General features: G+C 41.5%; 1 protein-coding gene across 4 annotated transcripts in view; it reads left to right on the plus strand.

Moving 5' to 3' along the window:
* Positions 1 to 22,568, plus strand: part of Osp (myosin phosphatase Rho interacting protein outspread) — a 166,490-nt gene that overhangs the window by 97,883 nt on the left and 46,039 nt on the right. The gene's annotated exons all lie outside the window — the stretch shown is intronic.

The following is a 22,568-nucleotide window of genomic DNA, read 5'->3' on the forward strand; positions in this document are numbered from 1 at the left end:
GCGTTGGAATCTGAAGATCGAGCACGTGGTTGCCGAAGCTGACCTTGTTGGAGAGCCTCTCCCTTTCTCTCTTTCTCTCTCTCGTTCCCGATCATTCCGCACCGCTCGGCATCAGGTCTCGGTAGAGGCGTGGCGCACTTGGAATCGTCATCGTGTTACACGATCGGGGTTATAAAAATTCTAACGGTTGATAATGGCGCGCCCGCCATACGGAATTCCTTTTTTGAATTTCATAGATCTCACTAGGAACGATGCTATCCGGATATCGGCATTATCGTGCTCTACCGCGGTAACTTTGCGTTTTGACGCCAAGTACTTCACATCTTTGAAATACTTGAACAAACTTAAGCGAGGTCTCTGCGCCGAGACGAAGGAAAAGATTTATAACAATGCATGTCTGTAAGTACATGGATTTTAAAATACAGCTTGGTAGCGTTAATTAATACGAACGGGCAATTCAGGTCTGTATTGGCAGAGTTAGAAAATTAATTTAAGAGTACAACTCTGGATATAATCGAGATATAATTTGTGGAATTCATAGGAATTAAGAATAAAGTGGATAGATGATATATAAAATAACATAGTATGATAATACATGATATACAATATATAAAAACGCTTGCGAGCAAGGTATCGCGTATAATCGCGAGTACGCCGCCGCGGAACATGGTCTTTCGGGTCTGCCCGTATTCCTCTACCGTTACAGCGCATAAATCTTCGCGGACGCGTTACGGGATTAGAGTTTAGTAAATTCACACGAATATCCGGCAACGACGACGACGAATCGTCACGAACTACACCTCGACCCTCGTGGGCAAATCGGATGGTGGCCGTGTCGCCGGTCATTCGCTATGCGATATGAGCGTCGACTTTATAAATCCGGTAGAGATAACAGAGGCTGGGTACCGCTACCACGCAGATGTGGGCACCGCTATTACTGCCACTATTAACTGTTTAACCTGTTCCCTTTGATCGGATTCACGCAAGACCTATAGAACTTCGTGGCTTCAACTTGGATTGAACCAACGGTGTGTTTCACATCTCGTGACCGGTAACGTGTCACATTTTTAGTCTCGTCGCGCAATAAAAATATACGAAATATTCTGAGATTTTCGTATTTTCTTCTGTCTACAAAACAAATTTGCTACAAATCATTTTTTACTTACTATTTTTTTATGATTAGTAAAGCGACAACAGACTAGGTTTAAATTGCAAGAGATATTATAGTGTGAAAAATAAAAATTATTTATAAATTACAAGAAAATGGAATTTTGACGTTTTAAAAGCTTTATTGGAAGATTTTACAATCTCAAATAAATTGATGTAATTTCAAATGAATTTTGTATTACAGATATGTAATTTGAGAGTCAGATTCTAAAGTCAGTTGATCATGCTGAGCATATTACTGTATTATATATATTATATTTTTTTCTATCTCAAGATTGGCGGACCAAGTCTCGTCAATCTGTCAAGTTTCATGAAATAGGGCAGTCGTTTCTTGCTGCTTCTAAGACATACTCATCTCCGCCCGTCTGTCTATCGCCGCTATGCTTAACGGTCGGCCGGAACACGGAAGCTAAGATTTTACGGTTCAATGGAACGTAATCTAGAACGAACCGTGCCATGCGATCGCGCGACACGGTTCTGTTGAAATTAAACTTACGTTAGAGTCCGCGCGTTGCGATCGGGGTTGCACATTCGCGGTGTCAGTTGCAGTTACGCGCGAACAGTTAGTAGATGTAGTCTCTCGAACATAATATAAGTAAGAGACGTAAGTAGGTTGATAGAGATGTCTACTGCGCATTCTGCGAGAACAGTTCCATCGACGTTAGACGCGAGCAGTCGCGTGAGAAACAAAACGGATCCGCGTCACGTTTTTCTCTGGCGCGATAAGAGCACGGCATTATTAAGACCCGCGTAAAATGCAAAATAGGAGCGGTCGAAATTACAGCCTCGTAAAAGATATACTGAAAGTATTACATTCGCGATATTTGCTGCCGCTACTTCACGACGATCTCTCGACCCGCTAATCAATCCTTTTCGGGATAACATGAGAAGGATATATATCTATAAAATTCTACGAAACTTCGTGAAAAAAACTACGTTTATGAATAATATTCTTTTATAGTTCTTTTTTAAAGATACGGTTACGGCGGTTTCGTAATAAAATATAGCCTGCGTCCGACGCGGTTTTCAGACATTCCGCAGATAATAGGAGAAACTCGTCAGGACGTGAATTGAGACTCGGTCTATTATCGGTTTTATTTCCTCGGACAATAGCCGGCCCCGAATTTTTTCACCTAATACCCGCTTTTCGAGGGAAAAAGAGAGACGACACCGTTCGTTTCACCTCTCGCTTCGACGAGCGTATAGAAAAACTTATTGACGCCGATGCCGTGGGCCAGGCCATCGTCTGGACCATGTTATCCCGCGACGGGGCTGAAACTCATTTCGAAAATTCCTGAGGGAGAAGTATGTAATTATCTAGGAATAATGGACACCCTAAGCGGTCCGGGTAACTTTCGTCCGCACTTGAACCGCGCGCTTCGGTTCGAGCCGAGAGTTTCAACCGAAACGCCGGCGGATTTATTGTCCGTGCCGACAGCGGCGACGTATAAATTATCATTTTCTTTTCCGGCGCACACGGAGCGCTCTTCTCGCGTTATTGCTGATTACTCGTTACTCAAATCTGAGATAATCGAAAATCGCGCGATTGTACGCCAGTAGTTCACGATAACGAGATTTTTTGCACTTTCGAAAACGCGCATCTTCTGCGCGTCGAATCGCTTCGGTTTTATTTTAATTACGAATTTATTAATTAAGCTGTATGGGATAGAAGGCGTATAGTTGAAGACACAATAGAAAGAGTCGAGGATAAATTATAGGTTGAAGAACATAGTGCGAGATTTCGCCGACGATACACTGCGTTATTAATTGTTCGGTTAATTTCTCATTGGTAGTGAACCTACTATTATAGCACAATTTTTCATAGACGCTGAAGACACGATTTGCTTTGCGTGAAATTTACAAGCACGTGTTGCAGACTATAAGTAGATATACAGGATTGTTTCGAGGCTTTATATCATAATCAGGAATTGATTCTTGAAACAGAGTTAGATCGATAGTCTTGTACGAAATTATAATAAGTTTACCTACTCCGACATTGTAAGAAAGGCATAAACTTTTAAGAAGCAGTGAAGCGATGAACGAAATAGAAATAAAGGAAAATAAACGGAACGAAATACATCAGGCGCGTTTCTGAGAAGAAAAGATTGATATTATATAATCTCGTAATTCATTCGTCGCATTTTTAACGCGTCATTGCGGGGATCAGATTTCGAAGTTATAAACGGCAACACTCACCGTGCGAATTTCTCGCCTCGCGAAGACAGACGCGGGGCCCCCACGGGCCCTTAAACGGGCCGGACGTAAACAGCACCTCTCTGGAACTCCCCGATCTTGGACCCACGATTAGACGATTTATCGCTGGCAGAGAGTGCGCGCACATGAGAGATTGCCGAGGAATGAATTATGATTACTTCTTTTTCGGATGGCCCCGGCGGGGCTCCGTTAAGTGGAATCTAACGAAACGAATGCATAGAATGTGAGATTATTACATCGGTACCACATTTGCTTTTTTTTCTTTTTCTTTACTTCTTCCTCCTTCCGCAGGGTACCATCGACGCATGCTGATTAGATCGTCGGAATCTCGTTCAATCATCTCATCGATGGATATGAGGTAGCAAAAAGTATTAAAATGTAAGGACCGGTATGCCATAAATCCTCCTATCTCTCCATTATCTTCGCTCGCCCCGTTCGTTTGTGATTCGACTCGGCGTAATTTCACGATCGTCTTCGAAATAGCCTTCGATGTAAGTGCCTTACGAAAAATTCGAGCGAGACATCTTTTTCTCGCCGGAGGAGATCGATCTTCGATCGTTCTTTCCTGTTCGCTGCGCTCCTTTTGCCCTAGACATCCTGTTGTCTTATTGCTCCCGCTCGTTCGTGGCGCGCGACGTCAGGACGAGCGCGAAATAGACGCGCGCGAGGATAAGACGATCTTCGATCCGCTCGGGTGGGACAGGGTGTTAGCCGGCCGCAATTATCAGTAATGATAGCCCCGCCGGATCCCGTCCGCAACATTCTAGCAACGACAGTTATTCGCCGGCCATATCGATGGCCGGTCGCGCATGAACGAATGTACGTGACCCTACGTGATCATTGAATAGCTGGCGGATCCTGTAATTCCGTTACCTCTACTCTTTCTCTAGGTAGCTATCGGATGTGGCGGCAGCTGCTCGGAATCTCCAGTTTAACTGGAACTGTCGGAAACTCTATTTTCCAAAATATTGTTGCTTTAGCTTTTTTAAAACACTTTTTAATAAATTAGTGATCCCCTATCTTCCTCAAATTTTATCTATTTTCCAATTTCTAGCTGAAGATAGATTTATATTCGATGTTGTTTTTTTTTCCTAACAAACGTAGCATCTTAATAGAGAGAATTATACATAAAATTTACAAAAATATATAAGAATCTTAAAATATATTTTATTAGTATTTTACTAATTACGAGAATTATTTAGGATATAAATATTTATATTACTTATATTCGAATTTGCGTATCGTCTTTTCTACTCTTTTGGAAAGAAATGTTCTTCGAAGATAAGGCATTTTTATATTCGTTTCTTTTATCCTCGCGCGCGATTCATCTTCTATTTGATGGTCCGGCTTTTCTCTTAATTTTATTTGGCTGGTGTTTCTTTCTGCCTCTCCTTTTGGCTTCGTCTCTGGACCAGATGCTGCACGAAATCGTTTCGTGCTGGCGAGAGGTCCCATCTTGGTGCCCAAACGAGTTTTAAATTGCTCCGCCGAAGGTATTTGAATGCGAAAACATGCGACGATGCAAAATGGACCGCCTAAACGCACCTGTTCGCCCAGTTCCCCGATTCTAAGTTTTCTGCTTCGTCCTTGAAGCCTGATACGTTGTATCAGATTGTTATCGCTGCGCCATTAGTCTCTCAGGACTATTTACTACGAAGAGATCAGAACTGCCTGTATCTTGTGAAATAGAAAAAAATAGTAGATTAAAAGCTATATACTTTTTATAAGGATGAGTTCATCCGACGTTTTTGTGAGATCAGCATTTAATATTATATTTACGTACTTACCTCAGTAAATGTAAAACCAAAATATCTTGAACGTAAAAAATTGCATAATATCGATCAAGTACAAAATGAAATAACAATGAGAATTTAATTATATTAATTGCAAAGGAAAAATAATTTCATGTTGAGTGATATTTAATTTTGTACACGTGAAATTCTGTTTGATTTAAATCTTTTGCATAATAATAATAATATAGGATAACACCGTTAGATGAATTAGATATTTGAGAAATAATGTAGATTGTTTGAGAAATGGTACTAAAATCGCATAGTTTCTCGTCGCGAATAAGGAAGAAGGATTTCCGTACAAGGAGTTCCATGAAATCCACGGGATTCCACGAGGTCGTCTGGAATTCATACTTTCTACGAGGCGAGACTTAGGTCAGAAATTATGCGACAGGTGGTCGAGTGCAACGCGTGCAACGTTACGCGCCGTCTTAATCTGAGTTATGATCTTGCGTAAACCCGAACCTCCGAAGGCACCCGTCGGGTGCCTCCTCGACGAATTTTTACGACGGACGGTGTTCCACCTTGCCCTCTCGCCGTGTAAACTGTGTCCAAAATTGGAGTTTGGAAACGCTAACATTGATACTTCGCAATTGTGATGTTCATCGATACGTTTCTTTATGTCCAAACGTGTGTACACACTTCGGAAAAGTAGATATAGAATTATTTTTATGCGCGATGTTTCAAACTTTTCAGCATTGATTATGCTAAAAAGTATGGCGAATAATAAAATACAATTAAAAACGATTAAAATATTTTAAAGTATTAATAATAATATGATAAAAAATGGTTAAAGTATTTCTAAGTTTGACCGTGTCTATTAATTTTTGATTGCTTAGTTTGATTTAAAATATCACTCCGTATTTCTCGATTCAATAAAATTTTATTTTTATTTACTTATGTATAATTCTTCAGCAAATCGAGTATCACATTCTTAAATTAAGAAAAAATAATGTTTTTTAATCATGCACATATATTTATTTTTGAATTACTTGCAAACATTAATAACATGGAGCAGCATATAAAAATAAGCAGATATATAGAAATACTTATCGTACATATTGATTTAATACAGATCGACATTTGTTACGCGAACGCTCCCTTAACAGACTTATGGTTAATAGACTTATGCAAAAAGTGTTAAGAAGAAGCGCATTAAGCGCGCATCTGATGATGAAGAAGTCTGGCATCCATTTCACATCCTACTATGATTCTGGTCTCGCGGATCATGTGGAAATAGTCCTTCTATGATCCGAGCAATCGGACTGAGCGCGCCGCCGCGCCGCCTGAAAAAAGGATTCAATTTACCGGCTGTCCGGGTTGACGAGGATAAGCCAAGCGGAGGAGAAGATCCCGCGGTCTAAAGACTCGTATAGATTCGCTACTCCACGACGACTCTAGATCATCCTAGATAAGGGAGAGAGAAACACTCTTCGGAATAATGTTAGGCCTTTCGGTCCGCGGATGCGGGGGATATATATTCAAGCCGCTTTGTGTATGTCAGACACGGGCTGTCGGGTGTAGCGTCGCGAAACGGCCGATGTTCCCGACGAGTGCTTCGTGTTTCGTTGTTGGTAATTCATGTTCCGTCACGAGGAATCGGACAGAGACGGCCGCCTGCGATTTGTCTACTTATTTATTTAGTCTGTGGGGAGGAGGGGGTTGATCCAAATCGCCTGTTGAAACTCGTGGACGTATATGAATTGTGTTACGTCCGATATATATTTCACGGAGAGGTGGAATCACGGAGAATTATGCTTATTCTGCGAAGGTGATTATATTTTAGTATACATTTATAAGTTGTTAGTATTGTGATATAAAATTAGGGGTAAAAACAGTCCATTGCAAATTATCAAACGTAAAATAAACTTTATATTATAAATACAGAAGCATAAGATTATTGCATTGATTTATTTTTATGACATATGTCTTAAAACTACTAAAAAGAAATCAAAAGAATTGAATATACTAAAGATAGCGCTGTGGTAATTCAGCCTGCGCGTTCAGACAGCCCGAACTGTCGTGGTAACCTGCTATCTAGTAGCTCAATGGGGCAATCAAAGGTACAAATTGCATATCAGTGGGCATAGAAGGAGAATTCCCTTCGAGGAAGACTTAGTTTTTGTGCATCTGCCCACGGTCGATTTTTCATCGGGGTGAAGCACTCGAAGAGGACCACCTCTTATCCTCGAGTCCTTTGATCCTCGCTATCCACTACTAATGTGCCCAAAGGATGGCAGGCAGGAGAAGGATTCAGCATTCTTGGTTTCGCGAGGTACCGCGCCAAATTAGCAGTCCCTTTGTGCTGCCATTCGCTCGCTGTCAGCCGATGAATTCAGTTTGCCTTGGCCGTCGCGCACACAGGCACACGGGCACGCGTATGTACAGGGCTCTTTCCAAGGCGTGTATTTCAATCGGGATCCGTTCGTCGCTCTTCCCGGAAGGCGTCCTCGGGTTGATGTTGGGCGAGCAGCCGGGAAGGGACAGGAAAAATGAAGAGCATGCTGAGGAGCAAAGTAATTCGGGCCAATGTTCGCGACGTCAAACCCCGACGGCACTCTGCCCGGCGAAGCCTGTCTCGACCTTTCTCGCGGATTGTTATTAACCTTTAACGGTCCGATTTTGTGCCGTCCGATTTTGCGGCGCGGAGGTCGGCACTCGAAATTAATCCCCGTTTGTCACGTAGCGGTAAAAACTGTAGCGACATTTCCTGTCGCTGAATTTACTCGAGGCGAGGACTTGATTGAGGCGACGCGACGTGGCGAGATTTTTTTTTTTTTTTTGTCGATGCATCCATGAATTCAGCCAACGTAGATCGACGTCGTAATTTTTATAAACTTTCCTTTACTTGGGCGAACAGCATGGAAATAATTGGAAATAAATTTGTTGAAATTGGGAGCCGGCTTTCTATTAATAAATATAGAGGACTAGAAAGTGCGGAGATTAATAAGCGTCTTACTTTTATTCTTAGGAAGAGAAGTTTGAATCACTTAAATTCTCGTGCTACATTTCGCCATCGCCGGGGAATACGAAGCTGTGAAAGCGAATTGGAATATCGGGGATTCAGTTGTAGGACTGGAAAAACCCGAGAATTTCCACAAATCTTCACTGGTGATGGATAGCGCGGCTTAGACATTCCTCGCGACAAGATGTTTACTAAGACTCGTACATTCCGGAATATCGGAATGTAAGATTGCCCTGTGCGTAATGGCGCAGTCAAATGGGAGCTCGATCTGTACGGCTAGCCGAGATCATCCATATTTGCGCGGCTTTTGTACGGTACCCGATTGATCGCTCGATCACGCGTCCGATGCTTCGATTTATGGCCGCCTATTCATCACCCATAGAGATCCGGCAAGGATCTTGAAGGTTGTATAGAAGCTCCTAGCTTTAATACATCAGGCAAGAGCGTTTTATCGCCCGGACTCACAATTTAAAGCCCGGAATTTAGATGGTCTCTATTCCAAAAACTGGGTTTATTTTTTCGCTCGATTTAATTTTAAATCGTGAGGTCTGTTGTATTAGCTGCTTGCTCTCGCGATTGAATTAACTATATCAATTTTTTATGATAGTTTCTAATTAACTTTTGAGAAAATAAATTATTGGACTTTTTGGAAAAGAATCTTATGAATTTAGGACCCGACAATTTGCTTCCTGAAAAAAAATTGATTAAATTACGCGAACAAGAGAGACAGGCGCTAATTTAGCAGATTTAATTTTTACGTGGTCGGTTAGTACATAATCAACTATTCTAATAAGCCGGCCTAAGGGCCGTAAATGAAGGGTATAGGAACGAGCGCTTCGGATAAGTTGGAACGGCCGTGACTTCACGGTGAAGGAACAAGCCTGTCTGTATGTTAATATCGGCTTTAATCATGCTATCGTGAGCATAAATTACCGTTCGTCCCAGATTTATTCCGACTAGCAGCACGGCCGTTCAGTTTATGTCGCCCTTCGAGATTCCTCGTAATTTGTGCATGGTAGGAGCCGACTAGACGTTCGATTAACCACCGGCCGGGTCGAGAATTCCGGGGGAACATTAGGAGAGCGATTCCCCGCGTTCTTTCGCGTTATGACTTCTGTCGACCGTTAAAATTAACTGCAGCGGCCGATTGACTGTAATTATCGGCTCTCTAATCGAAATTGACTCTATGCTGAAATTATCGTTCGCGCTCAACAACATTATTCAGCGGGTAAATCCTCTCTCTTTCCCTCCCTCCGATAAATACGCGATGTCGGCCGATCGTATCTATCGAACGAGGATCGTTTAACATTTACGTTATGCGGTTATCGAAGGAAAAGGGGGAGGGAAGGTTCTTAATGAATTCTCACTATTTCTTTGATTATAACGGCGATGCCCGTTCGTTAAGTTATTGTTATTACATCAGTGACTCGAAAACGTTCGCATACTTAAAACGATAACTCGATTTTTTTCTCAATAACGACTTTTTTTTATTAAATTCCGCCACGTTGGGGAGATTTTTCATGATAAGCGTTCGCAGAATGCGCGTGTTTTGCGGATTTAATTAGTAATACCGAGCTTCTTTACAACTTCTGCGATTATTACGCAGAGAGGAGAGAACTGATAACGCACCGGGGCCTTGGTAATTGCGGATATTGAGAATACCTCCGCAGCACTTATCCCTCATACACGCGAACGGAACCGTTATCGGATTAGCAGCCCGGTTACGCCATTTTCCCACATCCTCCATTTATACGAGGTATAAATTCTCTATTCATGCACATCCTCTCTCTGTTTATACGACGTCAAGTGTTAAGTGCGCAACGAGCTCCGAAGTATGCAGAGTCGACCGGCGATTATGTAATTGCGTAATTGTGTAACGGTCGGGAAGCCTCAAGAATTCCTCATCGCACATACGCGAATTTTAATTACATTTTATGAACAGAAATAGTTGGGCTCTTTAGCATATAATGTAGAAACGAGAAGATAACGGATGGATTTCTAACAATAAGAAGATGATAGACAGATGTTTATGTTAATGATGAATTTTTACATTAATTACGTCTGTTATACTGTTACAAGAAAGCAAAATTATCACTGCTTTGTTATACGATCAAACTTTAACCATTTTCCGTGTATGCGTATTATGTAATAAGTTTTCACGATGTGTAATGTCGTTATGTGTCGTTATGTAGTTTGTTAGGCAAATCTAACGTCGTGTTAGTCAGGTGGACAATTGACACCATTGATTTTTCTTTTCATTGCATCTAATTAGATTAGAAGGCCACTGTACGTTTCGCTTCAAATTGATCAGCACGACTGGTGTTAATTGTGTTAACGAGCAGGTCTCTTGATCTTTATTATTAGAATACCCACTTGATCACGACATGTATATGTCTTTGTCATGTCTATCTTTTAACCCATCTCATCATAGTTATTTGTTATATGTATATTTAAAGCAAATTTGTTATAACTTAAATCTGTGTAATGTAAAAATTGCTATGAGATATATGTATATATGTGCGAGATTGGAAAATTAACGTCTTATTTAAAAAATATGGGATCTCTGAGTAAAATTACTTTAGTCAAGTACATCTGATTTTCTACGAAATTTCACGAAAATCGTTCACATGACGCGGCCTTTTCACACGAAACAACCTAATATTATCGTGCAAGTTAGTAATATCTATTCTTAGCACGGTTCGCGAGTTTGTACGATATTCCACTTCACTCGTATTACGCCCGTGTGTCGTCTGCGACCTTTTTGATCATAGAGTGTATCCTATAATCTCCACGCGGGCGACCAGTATCGCACCACGGTCCAGCGACTTCGCACGCATTCGCTATGCTATGTTGTCGGACTTCATTAAGAGGATCGTATAGCACTCCGTCCGAAGAAGGTCGAAAAAGAGAACGACGACGCGGGCGCGCTCGCACGTTTCGCATGTGCGAATGTGCAAAGGCAGGAAGAGGCAGAGAGAGACCTGCAGGAAGTTTGCCCGGTGTTGTATATCTTGTCATCCAATATTTTAGCACGGGTATTACGCGCAATTCCGCGTTAACCAGAGAGAACTGTGTACACTCCTTGAATTATTATTACGTATCAAAGTGCATTATTATACGTGGCGTGTCAAAATCCGTGATTTTTGTTCGAATTAAACGAATTGTAAATTAAATTTGTGCGTCTATATATAGAAACTATCGTTTCGCGCTATAAGAATGTAACAATGGACGAATGAATTATTTTAACGTGGAATCCGGCATGTTTCTCTCTGTTTCTCTCGTTGTTTATCGAGCACTAAAGTTCACAGGAAACTTTTAGTGAATAATGTGCGCATTGTGTATACATATATCCGTTGTTCTGGGTGGTCAGAATACTTCGGCGAGCTTAAGAAAAATTCTCGCGGACGCGTTACAGGCGCGCCCTTCCGTGCGACGATCGAACGAAACAACGAAGCGGGTGTATTGAAGTATTTACGGTCTCGTTGAGACAATGCTCACGCACCGCGAACCGTGTCCCCAACGTTGCTCCCTCAATTCTCTTCTCGCTGCCGCGACAGATGGAGAAAAAAATGGTCAGTGTTGCTTTCCAATCGCCATTCACGGAAATATATCGGCTCACAAATCTAAAGTATAGTCATTGTAGACATTAATGCCACTCGTATCTAAAAAATTGAATTTTTACATTTTATTTACGTAGGATCGGATTTTTGTATGAATTCTCAGAGCAATTAATTCATTTTTTTTTATAATTTAATGCGTTGAATGACAAAACGGATATTGGTTCAACGGCGAAACGCAGCGATTCCTTTCGATGTCGCTCCGCTTCCACAGAGAAAATGCTGGTAAGGTAAGACCGTTGGTGGAGCGCCTGGGGAAGAACCAGGAGGCCATTACCTAGTGTACCAACCATTCAACCGACCAAGCCCATTACCATTTATCCTGGTAGCCGCGTGCCGGAATCGGAATTCGTACTTTTGCGGGCCGAGCGAACCAAGCGAATTTATAATAACAAGGAACTCCTTGTTGCGCAGGCCATAATCGGTATCCCGGATTGCGGGGGACGCCAATCGTTCGTTGATAGATTGGAGGTGAATCTCGGTGAAAGCCGGACGGACGAATGAAATCGGAGATATCTGTTAATCTTAATTGACTGCCGTTGTTGTTTGCGACTTGCCAACGGCGACGACGAAACCGAAACTACCGGAACTGAACGTTCTGATACTCTTTCATAAATATCAAACTGAAAGTAATATTACGAAACATCATGAGATTTCCTGTACTTTAGAAAAATTTCATTAATTACGTTTTGACAATGATACGATCGACCGTGACGATCGTCGAACGTAATGCTTCCCATTTCTAGGGCAGGTTTCGAGTGCGCGAGATGAACGCTCCTAATCATTCCGTAAAATTGATAAACGGTGCACCGTGATCTATGGTCGTGCGCGATAGCAGGATACGTCTGTCCAGAAGAGAGAGCACGATGGCGACCGAGGCGGATCGGCGCTAGACAATTAGCAATGGGATCCGCTGCCGGTCGGCGGTTTCTTGCCGCTCTTTCCTTTTTCCTAGCGGGATTATTCGCCCTGCGATGCGGATAATCGCCGTTCGTGGACGGCTCTCCCTCTGGGCCGTCCGTCCATTCGCTCGTTCGTTTGTTCGTTCGAGAGCGAGCAATATTACTGCCAGGCACGCTACGAGGATAAGAAGAGAGAAGGAGAGGGAGAGAAAATACAGAGACGGAGAAAAAAAAAAGATCGGCGAAGAAAGCCGAAGAGCAGGATTTATTATGGGGATCGTATGTCCCGTAAGAGCAGCCGTGAAAGTGCACCGCGCCTGCAACCGAGAGAGCCGGTACCGCAGCCTCGCCTTTACGATTCCACCGCACTCGACATTCTGGCTGCTTCGTGCATATGATTAGTTAGCGGTAGATCATAGCCGCGTATGAATTATCGGCTAATCGCGCGCCACTGCCGGCGAATACATCTCTCTCCTTCTCTCTCTTTGGCCATGGAACGACTCTCGCGAGAGAGGTTCTTCGGCGAATAAAACGATCGCGCCAAAGAACGTGGTATCTTTCTCTTTCTCTTTCTCTCTCTCTCTCTCTCTTTCTCTCTTTCTCTCTCTTTTCTTTTAAAGTTCGCATTCCCGTAGTTATGAGATTACGACCTAACCGTGAAATACGTTTAGTCTCTTCGATCCGCTCCTGCTCTCCGCAAGTTATCCATTCTATCCGCTCGCGGATTCCGCACGATCGTCAATCAATCGAACAGTTGGAATTATCGTGGATTTGGATGGACCATTAATAAAAACGCTCTGACAGTAATGAGAAAAAAAGAATAAATTGTAAAACATCCAGGGTGGTTTTTTCTTCTTTTTTGGATTACGACGAACTTTCAGTAAAAAGATTGACACGGCATCGTTAAGACTTCGATCTTACGTAACTGCCGAGTTCGAACGTTATCCCGTAATTCACTCTGGTATCATGAACGACACGCTTCTTGCAACTTTCGTACCTGTCGATACGCCTCTTCTTACCCTCGCGTGGCTATCGTCGCTCATCAACGAGATTTCTGCGAGTGTATCCACGAGAAATCCAATCGCGTGGAATTTACGGAGCAAAAAGGCAGCGCGGGATCAGGTGGAATTTACGAGTATCATAATCGTTCGGTTATAGCGTACATCGCAGATCCGTGCGGATATTGCGAATGTTCAACTATATATTTCTCAGGATTTTTCTCCCCCAATTTCTTCTCTCGTTTTCTTTTCTATATAAACATAGAGGGATATTCTTGGGGATATTTTTTCATATGTCTTTAACATTTTTTTCTCAGAGGAAGTCAATTCTATAATAATTAATTTTGGATTACAAATTGTGGGATAAAATATGATACTTTTATTATTGTGTGGATAGATATGCTTTTCTTCACTTAATTTGTTCAAATTCTATTGTATTTACGCTTATGAGAGTATGCATGTATTCTGACTGAATAATATTTTTCTGTTTCAGGTAAGTTTCAATCCAACCTGTATTTCGATGTTTTTGCTTGGTTTAGCTGATACTATTTATGATTGGGGTAAGTGGAAATTATAAACGTGGATTCAAGTTACAGCGAAGTTGCAAAGATACGATAATAACTTTGCGTATATGTGTATATGTCACGAGACTTAGTTTATTCCGGTGTTAAGTGGTATCGATTTTTAAAGTCAACTTTAAAAGCCTACGTGTGTTTAATACATAAAAGAGAAATAAAAAAGGATAGACATAATAAATTAATATAAACGTGGGATAAATTGGGATGAAATGGGATACTCGATAAAACATTTTTGGCAAAACGTTAACGTTTTTAGATTTATAGGACGTAGATTGAATGAATACATACATTTTCTAATGTAAAATAATTAAAAAGGAATTTTCAGTATATTTGATCAATCTGTATTATCGAGAGAGAACGCGAATATTAATGATATACGAGAAACTTAATTTATTTCAAGGATATTACAAGAAGAAGAAAAATTACACAACACGATGACCTCATTAATGTAATTAGAGCATAATATAGAATTGAGTTTAACGAATTCTAGAAAATATTTATAAATAGAGTCCATTAACAGACATATACACTCGCATATTAGAGATAAGAATCCAACCGCAATCTTTGTAGAATGCGCCACGTGCAGTTATGAGAAATCATGAATTATGCATACTTCTGAAAATTATAATCATTCCTGCGTTCATTATATGACACCTGTTCCAACCGCAGAAGAGATTTTCTAGTACATATGATTGATCCTTGAGACATCATTGTGTGCGGCATTCCTTTCAGCTCTAGCCACACGTTCTAATTTGAGGAAGTGAGTGTTGCGGTCCTCGATAGAAAACATCTATCTTTTTGTCGTTCGCTTACTGGTTATGCGACATATTTTCCGCGACGTGTATTTCATGTTCGTGCTTTGCCACAGGTTGTATAAAGCGTGTAAAATGCGGTAATAGTAAAGGCTACTATTACCGTATTTTTATGTTCAACTAATATTCTTCGGGGGATAGCCGCCTGAAGTAAAATAAATAGTGTTGGCTAGACCATGCGCAATTTTAAAATACTTTGTGCCGAGAGCAATAGTCTGCCTACTACACCTGCAGACTAGAAAACTAGGAGGTGGAGCAATTAGTTATTATTAACCGCTAGTTATTTTTAATAACTAAAGAACACAATTTTTCTAATTCTTTCATAATTTTTCAACGAGAGTCAGGATAAGAGCGAAACAGTTAGAAGACGCAAGAAGCTCGGAGACCGAGCAGAATATTTCCCGTACCGTCCTCTCGAACACGGAAAAGACGCATCGCCTACGGTGCTTTTCGGCACGTAGCTTTGCGGTCGCGTCAAACACACTTCTGCATCTTTATTTTTGCAATCCCAACGTGCACGATACGATCGACGCGAGTAAAAACCATCCTTTACCAGCGTCTTTTGGCTCTCGCTGAAAGAGACATCAAGCGCTACATTTTTAAGGGACTTCATAGCCTTCGGAATGGCTTTTTTATTGCACTTCTTATTTAATGTGTTATATTTATTCTTTCTTGTCCAGAAAATAATCGCGGATACAAACGCTTGGCCATTGCCAAGCTAAATATTAACCGCGTTTTTATGATCATTCTATACAATTCTACAGTATTATAAAGTAATATCAACGCGTATTGAATTATTTTCTGTTCTTTTGTTTGAGGCACAAGTAGCGCATCTTGAAGATAATTTATTGTATTCGCAAGATTTTCGATATTTTTAATTTTTTCGACGAAAATAATTTCTGCTGGTACAATCGTAAGGCGTACAAAAGCAAGTAGACGATATATATTAAACTTCATCGCCTTATTATCATTACAATCACGATCGAAAACGTAAGGGTATACGTGTTGTCTTTATTGTCTTGCGAGCGAAATGAATTCAATATCGAGATCCATCCTAATGATAATCGGTAACTATGAGGAATGGTGTGATCCCCCGGGTATGACTCCATTACGAAAATTAATCGCTCCGCCGGAGCGGACGGTGCAAATCGTTTCAGTAATCAGTAATCACGAAGATGCGGCCGGTGTGCTTGTCCTCTCTTTAGGCCTTCGTTCCTTCTCTTTCTCTCTCTTATTTCCCTTTCCCGTATACGAAACCGTTCTTCGCTCTCCCTTTCGTTCTCCCTTCAAGAATACGCGTGTAGATCAGTGCCTCCCAACCTTTTTGTGCACGCAAGATTTTCTTGCGGGTGGTCCTTCAGAAGCGCATCTTGACCCGCCACGTCGAATTACGTGCAACGGTGCAATTTTTATTGGCAACTTTTATCGCTAATTTTTTATTCGTGCAGAAGCGTTCGTATTCGCTTAAATTAATTTTGTATATTACTTTTAATCAGCAAGGAATATAATTTTTTACTGTTCGATGAACAACGTCTAGTTTCTATAATATCTCAATTGTCAGTTGGATAGACTGCTCGATTTAGGGTTGTACAATGATTCTTTTTAATATTTGAGAAATTTATTAATTGGATGCAAATATATATTTGAAATTCACTGGAAAAAAATGTCGTCGCGCACGAAACAATTTGTTGGGAAGCACTGACTTGGATCTATTCTGGCGTTCGATTCGCGTGCTGGCATTATAATCGACGGCGATACTTTAACGATACTTTAACGATGCTTTAACGCACCATGTTTCCGATCGTTTCAGGACAGTGGGGGAAAGGGGATATTTATTACTCACTTTAATAGTCGGCCTTCTAAAATGTCACGAGCGCGATTATTGTGAAGCATAAAATTTGCATACCGTTTTATCGGGCAACATGCACGACCGATACGCATAGGTGAGAATTTTGCAGGTGGAATGGAGATTAATTGTCTGGCTAATGAGTTGATAGTTTGTTACGTGGGGACGTAATCACGCGCTGCGACGTAAAATTAATTGAACGGTGGCAAAAACGTGATCGAACCAAAGCACGCCAAGACGGCAAAAGAGATGAATGAAAGAAGGTAGAAGGAGGAAAGGGGGAACCGGACGAAGAAAAACGGGGAATGAGACTAACAAAAATCACGAGAAGACAGGACCTAAAGGAAAGCGCAATTATATGTTAAATGAAGCCGCTTTAAATTCAATTCTGAGTTACATGCTTCGCGATTCTTTAACTTAACTCGTCTTCTATTCTATCGACAACTCATTAATGTTAAATATTAACTATTTTTAATAAATAATGAATTAAAATTATTTAACAATGATAAAAACATCTGTTGTAGCTTTATATCGTCGAATAATTACATGATGCACATATGTAATGCAATTGAAATAACTATATATATATCTATGTTTCCGCGTATTTTCAGTAAACGTGTCAAGAAGCATTCTCTGTTACTGTCTTTACGCGCACGCCTACTAATATCTAACGAAAGCAAATTTAATTGGCCATATAAATAATTAATTTATTGTTATTTCTGCAATATACTTGATCCGCTCAGTCAAGGCCGCATTCGAGATCCGTGAACGATAACGATTATTAGCACGCGAGATGAAGTTCCTCGTCGTTCTCCGTCGTCGTACTTTTTGTCCCTGTCCTGTTCTTGTTTTATTCTTCACTTCGAAACGCGATCAACCTCGCCCTTCACAATCCAGCTCAATATACGCTAATTGGTGCGTTCGCCGCGTCGCGATATTTTACTGTCCGGCATTTAATATCTCGTTTGCCGACCATTCAGGCAACGACACGGCATCCGGACTGTTCGCCTTAAAACCGTGCTTTTATACATCGCACTTTCAGCAACTACGACGAAAAATTATGCTAGAGTGATTTTGGCGTGATTTTATTAATCTCTGAGACTCTTACTGCTTGTGAAGCTTTTAACTCTCGTATAAATGGGAATGATTATCTTTATATATATATGTTTACGTGTTAACAAAATTTATATTATTATATTTAAAGTTTACTTTAAAATTTATATATTTTTTACTTTTCCTTTAATTGCATGATTTAGCGGTAAAATACATATTGCTAAATACATAGTTTATTAAATAAAATTGGTAAATTTTATGATATATCGTTAATATATGTACGGTAAAATCTGCTATAAGCTATCTTCTAAGCAGAGATTTGTATAAATTATTTTTTATTTTATCGCTAAATATACGTCAATGCCTTCAATGATCTTTGATATCGCATGCTTATGATCGAACATTTATCAAAATCATCGTCGATTATTTCTATTTCGCTCGCATACATCAATCTTTGCCACACGCACGCGTGACTTTCCCTTATTATTTAATTTACCGCTAATTAAACGTAGCCGAAGCGGGAAATAGAAGGCACTGCCTGAAAATGGGTACGTTTACCCACCGCGTGGAGAGAAGGGCATTCCCCACAACTGCCGTGCCATGCCTCTCTCGCATGTTCGTGTTAACCCTTTAATTGATCGCCCGAGGCGAGCTTCTCTCTCCCTGCCGGCCGCGAAAAATCTCGATTCATTCCTGTTTTCTTTTACGACGCTCGTAATTCCCGCGTGGCTATTCCAAGTAAATTTTCATCCATGCGAATGCCAACAGTTCGAGCTAATAATAATAATTTCTAATTAAATCAAATCATATTTTGTGATAATATATTTGATGTTATATAAAACAAGACACTGTGCTTGTTGTTATATAAACGATGTTTCTCTAATAATTTGAATTCAAGAGAAGTGCTAAAATATAGGAAGTGTTCGCGATAAGAGACTTTTACGAAGCTCGATGAAATATTTCTCTTTTTGGGTTTCTTTTTTTTAAATTTCCGCCGAGTGTTCGCAATTTTCTGATATCGTACGTTTTATCCTTTCGCAGTTACGGTCTGCAGGATTTACGCGAAGAGCAGCGACGTTCATTGACTTCGTAATCTGCGCATTCGTAATCTCGAAGCGTCGCTTTATCTTCTCCGCTCATGATACGCACCGTCAGTTTTTCTCGCATAGCTCAGCGCGACGCGGCCGGTTTAAGGTTTGCACGACATTCGCGATTTTCGAGTTGGCGCGATTCTCTCACGCGCGAAAACAAAGACACGACTTCGCTATAGAGCATCGTGTGGATAAACCGGATAAACTATCCGACGAGCGGCGCGTCGTCGACTGGAAGTGAAGGAGTTTCCGGTTGGCTAAGTTGGCTGTTTAAAATTGGCCACCGGTTGTTGTGAAGTTACGTTCTACGATCGGCGACGTGAAGTCACTTAGCGCGAAGTAAAAGAGGCGAGAGCGCGAACGACGACGAGTCATCGCGCGAAGTGACAGGGTCCGCTGGACCGGAAAATTCTTCAACAACGGGCACCGAGGAATGTGAAGTACATAATTTCGATACGTCGTGAACATTCCGCTGAATCTTTCGTGCGAATTGTCGCGTCTTGTAATCTTGACACGTCTGCGAGATCAGCTAGACGTGGTCGCGAAGTGGAACGTTGATCTCGTTACTCGATAAAGCTCAAAATCTACAAATTGTTGATTTTTTACAATGGATTAGGGTTTCATATTTTTTAGAGAGAATAAAAGAATGGCTGATGCAAGGCATTTATGGCTCCCCGACTTGAAAAATGGTAAAAACATATGCGCAAACATATTTTCTCGGTATTCTCAATTTTTCTTATAAGTTTTATTTAAAGAATGCTGCTTATTTTCGTCATTTCTAGCAATAACGTTTGCCCTAACGCTCTCTTTCACTGGATTATCCTTCGCCAGCTTCGCCTCGACTGGCCGCGTACTTTATCGTCCGCGATCACGTCCCCTTATAGAGGCCGAGCCGCAGAATTCGCGCGACCGATTCTCCGCATACGAAATTGCCGGCGTCCCGCGAGTTCTCTCCACAGCAGAGGAAGAGTTCCGCGCGTTCGAGCGATTGCGGGGGGAATTGTTCGTGCTCGTTCCTCGGGCCGGACGGGAATAAAATCGCGAAAGAAGAGGCTGATTCTTCGGCGGGGCTGCGCGCGCGGGAAGGAAGATGCCCCTTCGCTTCCAGATCCCGCATTCGCGAGATCCTTCCTTCCCCTCGGCTTCTTCTTGCCGCTCTCGGCCGTTGTTGCTCGCTTTTGCAGCGACAGGATAAGTAAGGGTAACTACGTCTCAATAGCCTCCATCGTGGTAAACCGAGGAGCGCGACCTAATATGGGATTGCTTGCAACAACCATCACCATCGCCACCATCGCGGCAGCGTGCACCACCATCGAAGCGAACGAAGAGGAACGGCCACGGAGGGCGAGGACCGCGAGGAAGAGGCCAAGCGAAGGGAAGGACGCGCGGGGAAGGGGGAAAAGAGTACTGTAAATTATTATTGCCGCTAGTTTCTTGCTTGCAGCGTTGGGTAGTCTGCCTACTGCCACATCGTACGCGTTACTGCGCTACTTATCTTCGTACCCACCCGCGGCAAAAGTCTTCCTCCACCTTCTCCTTATCTTCCCCTTCGTATTCTTCTCCTTCGTCTTCCCCGTCGCGGCATCGTCGTTGCCGTTCGCGACCGACGATCGCCGTTCTTCCTGACTGCAAACGTTCCGGGACGTCGAAAGAAGTACTTTCGGTAAAAAGCGAACCTCTCGAACAGCCGTTGCACTCGCAATCCAAGTCCTTTTATTTGATTCCGTAATTCGCTTTTTTTTCGCCATCTGTCTTCGTTTATCGATAGTATAAGGAAGTCATAACTTGATATCATTAAAAACTAATTTTTTTGTCATATTTGCTATTTCAGTTAAAGTTGATTTATTTCCTTTATCATTTTGTTTCAAAAACAAAGCGAATAAATATTTTTTAAACCATGGCATATATATTCACAAGTTAAGTAAAAGTGTTAGTTCAAAGATAAACTTTAGTCATTCCTGATTTAATGACGAATCATACACATACAAATATATATGCGTGTTAAACTATTGCTGTTACAAGGCTAAGAAGTTACGCCATGCTTGTGTTTTTATTTGTTTAATTAAGAAAGAGAGGGTATTTTCTCTATTTTGAGGAAACTGCTTTTTGCGGATGTTTGTCCCTTCGTTAACTCGCGTAATGAATGCATCACTCACACAATAACGTAACGATGTCAAGAACGTTTTTTACGGTAGGACACAACTTGTCTTCATATTTGCTCCCGCGGCAAATATTTTGCCGTTTCTTGCTCGCGGTTCGTCGAACCCATTGTTCTCGTCCACGGGCGAGAAAGTCCGGGTCCGGGGAGACGACGGGAGGAATCTTGTAACGCTCGGTTATAGCCATTAATCTTCGGCCAAAGGAGCGTGTCTTTTCGTTTCGTCGCCTAATCGAAATGCCACGATGCTTGACATCGCCTTCATTGCAATACGCGAACGATATCGGAATTTATCCGGTCGATCGAAGGTCGTCGTCGCCGTCGCGGCCTATCGAAAAGCGGTGATCAACTGTAGAGTAAAGGCACGTTTAACGACAGGACGCGATTACGACACCTCCGTGCGACGACGATCGTTATCTTTACGAGCGGTAAAAGCGGCCGATGCACGATCGCAGATTCGCGGTGTGGCACGACACGACGCGCGACGCAAGATTCGTTCTCCAGCAGCAGGTGTTCGACGACCGCACAATTATCTAATATAGAAAATGAAATTTAAATATCTATCTAAAATAAAGATGAAATAAGAAATATTCCATCCGGTTACACGCGCGAATATATTTTTGCATTTTCTTCTGCTTTAAGATTATTTATAAATAAATCAATTTGTGAAAATCAAGTTTAAAAGCGTCAATAGAACATATCTGTATTAAAAAATCTTATGAATATGAAGAAGATAAAAGTAAGTTTTTTTTTTGCGATTGAGGAAATATATAATTTATTGTTATAAATTAGCTGGTTGCAAGTTTGATTGTTGTCTCGATAGAAATTCCAACGTGGATACGGCCCCGACCTGTAGCCCAGGGCGTTTTTGCGAACTGCGATATGGCAAGGGTGGGGGCGAATCACGCGGTCTGGAAAAGATATCTGGAACGGCAATTATGTTAATTGATGAGCGGCTCGTGTTCACTTGGCCGATCTTGGCGGTCGGCGCGAACGATAGGTATTTCTCTTCAACGCGCTCGCGCTCGCGGCGGCAAAAGTGCTGCACGCCGGAATTCCGCGTGTTACGGTAGCGATCATGCAGAATGTCGTTCACCAGATAGGTATTTACTCGAGATATAAGAGACGGCGATTGTTTGCACCTGTACGCGATGGAGAAAGGCGATCGCGAATGGTATTCTATGAAAAACTGGACAAGTCGCGTTTCCCTGAAATTATGTTGTATGTTCTTAATGTTTTGTAACGCTGCTGTTGCAAAGAGAAAGCAGTATATCTGCTTCAAATATTTACTCGAAATATATATGTATCATACTGCGCAAGAATGGTTAGAGTGAGAGAGAAAAAGAAGTTACTCATCTTGTTCTTGCGTAGTATGAT

The sequence above is a fragment of the Temnothorax longispinosus genome, chromosome 9, assembly GCF_030848805.1.
Source record: "Temnothorax longispinosus isolate EJ_2023e chromosome 9, Tlon_JGU_v1, whole genome shotgun sequence".
NCBI classification, from domain to species: Eukaryota; Metazoa; Arthropoda; class Insecta; order Hymenoptera; family Formicidae; genus Temnothorax; species Temnothorax longispinosus.